This window comes from Heptranchias perlo, chromosome 29, assembly GCF_035084215.1.
Source record: "Heptranchias perlo isolate sHepPer1 chromosome 29, sHepPer1.hap1, whole genome shotgun sequence".
Taxonomy (NCBI): domain Eukaryota; kingdom Metazoa; phylum Chordata; class Chondrichthyes; order Hexanchiformes; family Hexanchidae; genus Heptranchias; species Heptranchias perlo.
Window position 1 is genome coordinate 23,256,471 of NC_090353.1, and position 11,395 is coordinate 23,267,865.

The 11,395-nt window shown below is 41.8% G+C and overlaps 1 protein-coding gene across 1 annotated transcript in view; it reads left to right on the forward strand.

The window, feature by feature from the left end:
• onecut3b (one cut homeobox 3b) overlaps window positions 1–11,395 on the forward strand; it is an 89,763-nt gene that overhangs the window by 29,515 nt on the left and 48,853 nt on the right. The window lies entirely within an intron of this gene.

Genomic DNA, 11,395 nt, shown 5'->3' on the forward strand with positions numbered 1-11,395 from the left:
AAATTCTGATATTGCAAAATTTTCAGAGTTGGGATTTTTGTGACATGACGAAGCATAGTCTGCAAAACCCGAGAAGCCTGCGATAGGGCCATATTTGTGTTGGGTAAAAATTAATGCTGGTGTGAATAATGAGCGAATGCCTAATGTGATACACAAGATGAGAATGGGGTTGGGGGTAATATATTAGCCTGGATAGAGGATTGGTTAATGGACAGAAAACAGAGAGCAGGAATAAACGGGTCATTTTCAGGTTGGCAGGCTGTGACTAGTGGAATGCCGCAAGGATCAGTGCTTGGACCTCAGCTATTCACAATCTATATTAATGACTTAGATGAAGGGACCGAGTGTAATGTATCCAAGTTTGCTGATGATACAAAGCTAGGTGGGAAAGTAAGCTGTGAGGAGGACACAAAGAGTCTGCAAAGGGATATTGACAGGTTAGATGAGTGGGCAAGAAGGTGGCACATGGGGTATAATGTGGGGAAATGTGAGGTTATTCACTTTGGTAGGAAGAATAGAAAAACAGAATGTTTTTTAAATGGTGAGAAACTTAAATGTTGGTGTTCAGAGAGAATTGGGTGTCCTTGTCCACAAAACACAGAAAGTTAACATGCAGGTACAGCAAGCCATTAGGAAGGCAAATGGTATGTTGGCCTTTATTGTAAGGGGGTTGGTGTACAAAAGTAAGGAAGTCTTGCTACAACTGTACAGGGCTTTGGTGAGACCACACCTGGAGTACAGTTTTGGTCTCCTTATTTAAAGAAGGATATACTTGCCTTAGAGGCAGTGCAACGAAGGTTCATTAGATTGATTCCTGGGATGACAGGGTTGTCCTATGAGGAGAGATTAAGAAGAATGGGCCTATATTTTCTGGAGTTTAGAAGAATGAGAGGTGATTTCATTGAAACGTATAAAATTCTTAAATGGCTTGACAGGGTAAATGCGGAGAGGCTGTTTCCCGTGGCAGGAAAGTCTAGAACTAGGGGGCATAGTCTCAGAATAAGGGGTGGGTGATTTAGGACTGAGATGAGGAGGAATTTCTTCACTCAGAAGGTAGTGAATCTTTGGAATGTCTATCCCAGATGGCTGTGGATGCTGAGTCGTTGAGTATGTTCAAGATTGGGATCGATAGATTTTTGGACTTTAAGGGAATCAAGGTTTTTGGGGATTGGGTGGGAAAGTGGAGTTGAGGTTAAACATCAGTCATGATCTTATTTAATTGTGGTGCAGGCTCAGGGGGCTTTATGGCCTACTCCTGCCCCTATTTTTTATGTTCTTATGTGCTTGCATGACATTCTTCTGCCCACTGTTTTAATGGAGGTATTTGAAAATAAACAAGTTAATACCCCTGTTAAAAGATCAGACAGTGGAATGTCATACAATAGCATGAAGTGTTCATCTGCTAACATCACCGACAGTAATTTCTAGCCTATAGAAGGTTCCAAATGGAAAATGCATTGGTTACCTCAATGGCATAGTAGCTAAACGTAATGTCTGATATAGTACTGAACCATACATTTCAGGAAGATCCCAGATTTAATTCTTGATCTGTGTGAAGTTAACTGATCCTAGACAGTGGAGAGATATGAGCACTAAATTGCCCTCACCATCCCTGGACTGGGAAGGGGAAAATCATTCAGGGTTTTTTGCTACTGACTATCATCCCGTGATTCCTGTTGGAAGGTATATGGGCAAGGACAGGTTTGAGCTTGGTTATGATGCCATCTTTGGTTGAATAGCCTGCCAATAGGCTCACAGATGAAAAATGACCACTTGGGCAAGGTACAAGAGGGCTGCTGCACTTCAGAACTGTATCCAGCAAAGTTCAGCAAGTTCAGCACCTTCAGCAGAAGAAATAAGGGGGAAAACTGAAAAAAGAGAGACAATGAAAAGATATGGTGTACTTGCAGTTATGGCACCATTCTGAACATTACTGTTGCTATTGGCAACAGCCTGAGCTGCTGCAAGTTGTTGCTGTAATTGCTCATTTCCTGACCCTGCCCAGTGGGAATGAGAATGCCTTTTAAGACACATTTTTATTGGCCACCTGGTATTTCTGTAACTGATGGACAATAATGAAATGGCTGTTTGTTTGGTACCTCACAGCTGTACAAAGGTGTTCATTGCCAACTTGTTTAAAAGGCAAAAATCTACAAAATGGGCACCGTGCAATGACCATCAATCACCGAGAGGAATTGTTTGATGGTTTATGATATTTTGAAGTTTTTCCATTGTGCAGATCAATGATAGCTCGAAGGGTTTATGATTTTGTTTCTTGTATATGTGCAAGACTGTGGACAGTATTGATTGATACGTGATCTCCAATCACATGATAGGTTGCCAGTCAATCAATATAACTAAAAGGAGATGGAGTTTAAATTTCTGCAGTTCGTTTTTTTCTTGAATTCCCCGTAGATTTGTGTGTGTGGTGAAGGGCATGACTTATAGTGCAAAATCCTCAAACGACTAATTTGGTTGCCATGAGATTTAAAAACATTCCATCGATTGTAGCGGGCTGCATAGATTCACAAATGTAACAAAGGCCTGGTTAGATGCCTCTGCTAGCACTCAACGTATTCAGATGCAGATTACAATGACATTGCTCTTTATCAGATTAGCTTCATCATTTTGCAATCTGGTCACCTTGTTGAGGGCTTTATATGATTTTTTAAAAAATTAATATTCTTGAGTTGCCAGAGGATATTCATAGATCTTAAAGAACCACATTTTACAATGCTAACCATTGCAAGTAATGTAAGTGGTCTTTCTTTTAGGAAGAGGTGTGCAGGTAAGACAGGTTTAAAGGGAAAAGCATTTAAGTTCTTCTCCCTCCATTCCGGATCATTGCTTTCCTGCAGCCTCCAATGTATTGTGGTATGCTGCTTCTCTTTCCTCTTCCCTTCTAACTCTCCATAAATACTAAAATGTGCTATTTATTGCTTTTGTTAAAGTTTGAACTTTAACCAGAGAAAATGACCATGTAAAGCAATAAGTAACACATTTTAGTATTTCTGGAGAGCCCTAAAAAGCATCTCAACCCATCAAGACTGAAGGGGCATGGAATTAAGACATAGCAAGTCAAGATGAAGGGAAAGGGAAAGGTGCAGGTAAATGTCTGTGGACAAGTGACAGTGCAGCCCAGCACCCAGCTTCCTCTTTCAAGCAATGATGTGCAAGATGCTTGTGAGGAGGGTTGTCCTCTGTGTCACTGCACCATCCCTTAGGTTAGTGCTGCAGTATTCCTGCCAGAAGATGCAGCCAAGTTTCAGACCACAGCACAAGTACGACCCCTATGCTGCATGGCAGATAGTGTCCTTACAGCAGCTGGCATAGTGCCATCTGCTGATCCAAACCCTGAAAAGGCAGCTCCCCATGGTCTTCGCATGTAGGTTTTCCTGGTCCACCAGAATGGTTGGTGGCATCTTGGCAGGTTTGGTCATACAGGCAACACTGGCTCCTGATCACTCTGGCATGCCTTCATTCATAAAATATCATACAAAGCACAGCATGTTATGATTAGGGTGCTTCAGAAGAACCTATCAGCATAACGATTAGTCAGGCATTCACATCTCAAAGTGATGACACTAGGGGGTCTGCTGGCATAGTCTCCTTTGGAAAGAGGAACCCTGCCCAGCGCAATATCTGAAATGAGGTATGTTACTATGTTACCTCTCTGCAGATGTGGGGGAGCAGGAGGACATGCCGCACTTCTCGGGCTGCTGGACATCTATGCAGATCCTACTCTTCATCCGAACAGGTCAGCTCAGAGGATTCCTATTGGCAAACCCTCTGGTGTTAATAAAGGAGATGGGATGGAAAGAATATAAATGGCTACTGGCACAAAAGCTCATGCAAATTTAAGTGCCAGAGTTTAAAAAAACACACACAAAAAATACAAGGGCTTTTAAATGGCCAAAAATATTTTTTTCTTTAAAATCTGTCACCTTTTAAAGGTGTTCCTCTCTGCAGATTCACCGCAGTCCTCCTTCTTGCCAGGTTTCCAAGGATATGCCAGGAATTTGCCAGCCAGGATGCCTGTGTGCCAGAAAATGGCAAAGCACCTTTCTTGGCTCCTTCTTAAAGATGCAAAGGAAGCTTCCTGCCCATTTCAGGTAAAGAGTGTCCAGGTCTATCTTGTGTCCAGCTTAATGGCAATGACAGCTGCATTGGGAGGGGCCTGCTTACAGATCCTAAATGGTTTGGAAAGGCCAGTTTTGGCAAACCTCCAGTGAGTATGTCCCAAATGACTGATTAGAGATCAGTATTGGCAGAGGTCTATGACCAGACAATCAGCAACGATCTGCGCTGGGAGCAGGGTCTTACAAAATTTACCTCTATGTTTACATTTTCTTGAGAAATTTTTTTGAAAATCTATTAATTACATGTGGGCAGATCTTTCATTATAACTTAGGTGTGCAGGGACTGGGAACCCCCCCCCATGCCATATTTTTATCGGGCTACTTAACGCTCGTCTATTGCTCCTATACAGAATGAGTGAGAGCTTCATTAAAACACATGTCCTGCATACAAACAAGGGCTTAAAGGCGTCCCGCCATGGTTTCTTCCTGCTGATTTAAACTGGGTGTTAAAGGAAAATTGTGTGGGAATTCTTAAAGGGACGCAGATAATTTTGCTGTTTCTTTACTGTTTGTTTTTCTGGAGGAGTGCTATAATTTTGGAGAGTTTTTTCTGTTTTGTTGATTTGAACATGTATAAAAAGTTTATATTAATAGAAAAACAGTTGAATTGCTGTCTCCAAAGTCATCAAAAAGCCAATAGTAAGTAAAACATTTACAAATGTTCAGCAGAATAGGAAGATCCTTAAAGAAGACGGCATCTGTCAAGTGGCTTCTAGAATACAAATTTTCACTCCAAGTCATGGAGAAATGAGTTATCCAATTGCAAACAACAGAGTACAATGTCCCACAAGTCAACGTAAAATTAATGATGCGAGCTATCACAGTATTTAAAGGTTGAAGTATTACCAAATGAAAAAAGGCATGCCAGTGAGATCAACTGGCACCTTAGCCTGCCTGCCAGCACCCATCACTATGTCATCAACTGTATCTGAAGGCTTTGGTGTTAACTAAAGACAACTTACTCTGCAGGGTCCAAGTCAGCATAAAGGCACTTGCAAAACTGTTGTCATCTGCTGCAAGGAGACCTGTAAGCAACATCTGCCATACGACGACAGTGTTAATGACGGTCAACGTCATTTACCTCCCTTAACTGTTATGTTTCACCCTGTTCCAAGCTGGGACAGCGGTATTCTGCAGTATCATCCAATTTGCTGCCTACAGGTGTATCAAACAAGTGGCTGATGCATTGTTCAGCAGGGGCTATTTTTTCATCTCCTTTCTCACTGAACAGAAACAGGAGAATGACATGGCTGTGCAATTTTACTCCATTTCTGGATTTTACAGAGTACAGTAGAGTCACTGATGTCACACATATGGCCATCAGGTTCCCCAGGATAATCTGCTGCAGGTCTGGAACTACTCTTCCATTTCCTGCCCTGCCTTCCAGTGCAACGCCCATCTAGGAGGTGGACCTGTGACGGGGGTGCTACTGGGTCATTACAGAAAATCCCAGCAATCCTGTACCTGGAAAGGCACAGTGCTGGGGTGGGAGGGGCAGGAAAATCAGCCCAACAGAAATAGGTCATTTGGCCAATCAAGCCTCTGCTAGTCTCCACGTGAATCACTCTCCTGCTTGCTTCGCAAAGCGTTTGATAATCTCCCTTTTCAAGCAGATATATAATTATCTTTAAAAGAAATTTGATTGAGTTTCATTATATTATACAATAGACAAAAAATGCACAGAACTGATTGGAAGAATACTACCAAAGAAAAGCCAAAGATTTTTTTTTTGAATAATGCATAATTTTAGATTACAAAGGGTTAAACAAGACCAATATGGTGAAAGAAGAAAGTGTATTTTATGTTATACATCCTTAATAAGGGTAGCATTCAAAACAAGTGCTTTTGTGAATGCAGGTTCCATTCAAAAGGCAGACCTAGACATTTTTTTAAATTCAAATTGTATACAATTCCCATCTCAGCCTGGTTCTCCAGGGAGCCAGAGGTAAAGTACCTCACTGTGGGTGAGAGTGAAATTTCAAAAGCCTGTTACTCCACACTTTTTTTACATGAGGAAGAGAAAATCAGAGTGCCTGTTATATCATAACTTTCTCAAGCAACTCCCAGTGCTTAGTTTCAACATGCTCTCCATCGCTGTAGTGGCCTAGCTGGAGGAGACCCCACTCTAAGGTTTTGAAGCTGCAGGACAATTGGCATTTTTCTCAAAACATCATATACTATTTTGTTTGATTAAAAAGAACAAAAAGTACTGTCCCTAGACTTTCCTTCTTCTCTGGTACAATCTGACCTTATGTGATATAATTGGAACCCTATAATTAGATTATTCCATGTAATCACTCCTAGGAAGCCATTATTTTATATTTTATCACTCATCAGCCACAGTAAATGAAATATACTGTACTTTATCATATTAAATACTTTTCTGTGATTAATTGTTGTCCTGGTCAAGTTAGAAATACAAGTTTGCTAGCACACTTTGCCTCCTGTTGGTTGCCTTACACTCTTCTTTTCTCTATTTGTTCTATAACACCCACTCTATTTCTCTTCCCCGAGTTATTGCACCAGTACTGTCCTTGCACCCTGCTGTAGCACTAAACTGCCTTTCCGGTGTTGGTTTCTGCACTGCTGTGTGATTGGGAAGCATATAGGCAGGCAAGTCTACAAGAGCACAAGGAAGGTGAAGAAATTAAAAATATAAATGGATTCAGAAAGAAACAGAACAAGGGAGGAAGCCATAATAATGATCAAAATCTGAGAGAACATGAATTAAAAAAGGCATTTTAAAAGAATATATACAAGCAAAGAAAGCAATTTAAAAAAGAGTCAGGAAAGGGAAGTACAAGAGAATGAAAATCAACAATCGTGACGTCAGGCGATCACAGCTCCATGTAGCAAGAGGTAATCCATGCACTTTGGGTACTAACCCAACTTGGTCTTTTTCCAGTATTTTCTGTTTTGTTTTGCACTATCAGCTGTTAATCACTTTTCTATAATTTTTTCCTCACTTTTATTTTTTATTTTTAAAGGGAAATTACCTAAAGATCCCAAAAAGCTAATAAAGAGATTTTTACACAGTTCAGTGTCTCTGAATCAAACCCTTTATCATCCTGCATGCTTTAGAAATCCTGCTCAATACAAGTCTGGAAGCAACTATTTTGTGTAGAACTTCTTCCTCGTGTGACATCCTGACGTTCAACTCCAGCGACATCATGAAGGAGTTGAAAGCCGTGTTCCTCATTCATGATGCCACTGGAGCATAACTTCATAACGTTTTACAATTTATCTGCTCCTAGGCTGCATTGAAGTGGCTCTTCTAAACCAGGGTAACAAGGGATGATTGATCCGCACTTGAGATGGTCTAACAATTCTGTAGAATAAACATCCCCTTCAATTAAAAGTTCATTTACACAGTGACCTTCGAGTTGATGTGCAGGGGTTTCCACTTCACAGTGCACTAAACTTGCGGTATAAATCTGAAGACAGAGCCCGACCTAACTCCAGAGAAAAGTAGTGTGCAACACTCTGGAAACAGGAATCTCACACCCTTAGGCTCAACGTCACATGGACAGTGGCTCTAATGGCGCCAAACCAGATTTTTAAAGCACTGAGGATCCCTTAGACCTCCTAGGTACTTTTAAGCCCTCTCTGGAATTACCTTAAATGTTTAGAAAATGTAGACACTACCTCTGGTAGTTGAGAGAGCAGTGCATTATGTGCTCCTGGCAGAAGGATAGCAATTTCAGACAGGTACTACCCAACTGGAACCCAAACTACAGCTACAATTGTCAGGATAAGGCTACTAATCACAAATTACTGAACTTAGTGGAGAAAAGCAAAATGAAGCAGTAAAGGAAAAGGAAAGCCTAAAATTGGCAAAGCTAGTTTAGTACAGTGGCCATGTCTTATGCTGCTTGATGTTATCATAGTGCTTTTGAATTGGGTTTTAACTTTTGAGGCATGGATATAAAGATGAATCACCTTACCCCACGGAAGGAGTACTGTGCATGGTAGGGAGTACAGCAAGGTACAATGCAGGCTGGAGCCATCTTTATATCATCATCTTTACCTCTTTTAAGTGCTTTCATTATCACTCATTGACATGGCCGCTGTAGATTTATAAACTGCTTACAAAAGCCACTCTTCTGGACTCCCGGTGGCTGATGAAAATACGAACAAATTGACACTGATGAGTCAATAAGGAGAACCTAGAGAAGGTTTTGTCAAAAGATACAAATCAACTGAACTACTTAATGTGTTTTTTTTTAATTAAGAGCTGGCTGCAAAACCTAGTCACTGGAGCGCTGCTGATTCCCATTAAACAGCACTGCTGAACACTACCACTTCATAGTTAAAGCCATTTCCACCCCTAACGTTAAGCTTCTAAACAACAAAATGAGCTAATAACATTTTTTGTAATCCTGAAAGTTGGCAACACAAGTCAGTCATATTCAACAACACTGACATCTCTAAACCGGACCACCTGTTTCAAAGGAGGGGTCGATTTTTATCTGGAGCAGGACAAGTGCAAAACACACTCGCTGGCCTGAATTTCAGGCCCAGGGAAACTCCTGGATCTCACTTCAATGTTGCTGTCCACTTTCAGGAAGATAGCACAGAGCGGCTGTCAGCAGCGGAAGATCATACGGCCCTCAGCCACCCGCTGGGCCTGGACATAAGTGGTGGGAAGGGGTTTTTGGGAGGGTCTCACAGGAAAGGGGGAAGTCCCAGGAACAAAGGCCGTGACTTTCCTTGTCGGGCCTAGAGGAGCAATCCTGCTCCTCCTCGCCCACAAAGGAAAATTTTGACTTACCTTTTCGTCTTAAGATACCATCGGGTCCTAACGACATAATAGGACCCTGATTAGCATTTGTGCATGAGACTCTGGCCTGACTTTGGCGGGTCCTCATCCGCTGCCAAAACCAGCAGAAAGCAGTAACTGGTGGAACAGAGTGGCAAATGGAGCCAACCCATTTTAACTGCTTGCCTGCTGTCTTCCCACCCAAGGGTGAAGAGTTAAAAATTCCCTCCAAAATTTCTTGCTTCGAGAAATTTCGACCTACAACACCCTTTAACTATTGGCTTACTACATATTAATTTTTCCAGATATTCCAATGAATTTTCATATTCTCACCAGGCTAAAAGGTCAAATCTTCAAGTCACATCGATCCTCTAAACTAGTAAGGGGTAGGAAAAAAAAGGGACGGGCAATGGAACAACAGAACAAAGGGTTCTATCTACCAGTAGATCGATGTAATGGATATTAGGAAAGTACAACAGAGAACTGTCTTGGTAACTTAATGAGGGAGGTTATTATTTTATAAATGATCCTTCAATGGTCTAGTGGATAAAGGTGCCACTCAGTGCAAGCCTTCAGCTCCTGTGGGTTAAGTAAGGAAAATAAACAAAGGCTCCAACTCCCTCTCACTGAGTGACTCCTGCTGAAAAGTATGCATGTGTGGACATTGGGTGAGGATACTAAGTGAGGACAAGATCGGGCTAAGATGTGATGTCCACCTTAGTCAAATAACTTATTTACACTCGTTGTTTAGGCTCAGACATGAACAGTGGGCACTTGGGCAAGGTACTAGAGGGATGTCAGCATCTGTGGAAATGTACCCCAGGATGAGCAAGTTCCCTCAGAAGAGGAAGGTAGAAAAGGTAGAAAAAAATGGAGTGTAAAAAGTGTATTATTGTTACTGATAGTAGACAATGATATTGGAACTGGGCTAGAGTGAAATTTTTGTAGGGTGTCAGTACACTAAATATTCAGTTCAGAAGTACTAATCAATTAAAAGCAGGTTAATTTATTGGAATGAATACGTAATCCAACGCACTGTAAAGATTGCTTTGTGGCATTTTTCAGTTTCTTCATAGTTAATACTATAAATTTTTTGTCTGTCGGTAAGCAGAAATCCCACCATGCCAAATTGTAAAATTGATTTCAATAAATCTGGTAATTTGTGGGCTGACATCAGAAAATGACCATGAAAGCTGATGTTTTGTTGTTAAAAACTAGCAAGTAATGGGCAATAAATGTTGCCTTGTTTTCATACCTTCAGTCTCCTCTTGGAGAATAGTGTAGTAGTGGAAGGATTTGCAGGCTGATAAACAGTCTGACAGGCTATATGAATGCTCCTCCAATGGCCATAACTATCTTTATACTAGATGATGGTTAGTCCTATGGGCTCCCATAACCCTTACACTAAGGAGAGCCACCCACACCAAACAGACACAGGTGTTCAGCTGGTTGTCAACCCAGAAATGGGAACCAGAGCTTTAGTCTCCACTTGTTGAGACTGACTGAAGGTTTTCGAACCCTGCACCTATTGACTCAGAGGCAGGAGTGCTAACGACTAAGCCAAAGGATCGTCCCATCAAAAACCTTTTGAACCACTGAGCAGGTGCGCTGCTAGCAAGGTTTGAGCCGGCACAGGGAAACCTCAGTGGATTTTTAGTCCAACACCTTAACCGCATGGCCATTGCCACTGGTTAAGGCTGCCACTCGTATTCCAAGGACAAATAATAATAAAAAATATTGTTGAGTCAAGCTAGCAAGAGAGGCTGTTGGCTGCATGGTCAAATAGAAATTGGGCCTGGCCATTGCAGTCTGAGAACTGGCTGGAGACAAGATTGACTGCAGGTTCAGACAGGAAGTCGTGCACTGCACATTAACTCCTGTGCATGTTCAGATAGCAACAGCCTCAAAATTTACAGAAATTGAGAAAACTCAAGAGGCAAAGGCCAGAGGTAGCAGTGAGCCCGTAAAAGTGATGGAAGCCTAGCCACATGCTCAAGAAATGAACTTGCAGTGCTAGGTTTAACTTGAAACCACGGACAGGTGGCAACCCTTACCGTCTTGTTTGTAGGTGCGCACCTGCTTTTCATGGTTTGTTTGCGGGTGCATATTCTTTTTCACGTATTGCTATGCTTGTTCACTGCTTTGCCTATTTGGGCACTACGTATCTGCCAGCCCTCAGCAACAAGCCCCCAGGAATCAGCCTGCTGCAACCCTGCCCCGGAGCTCGCGCACGATCGAATCCGGGCTCTGTGCGCGTGCACGAACGCTGTCCATTTGCGTAAAAGTGCGTACAAACTGCCGGCGTTAATGTATGCGCGGATTTATAACTCTCCAATTTTTGGCACGGTTCTCTCCCTTTCAAATGAATAATCAAGGCCAGCAAATTCAGCCCAAAAATGGAAGGTGAGAAGCAAATGCCAGTCAAGAGTGAGAGTCAGACACCTTATTTAGTTTCAGGTGACCCACTATTGCCATCTGAGAAATTATTTTGCAACGT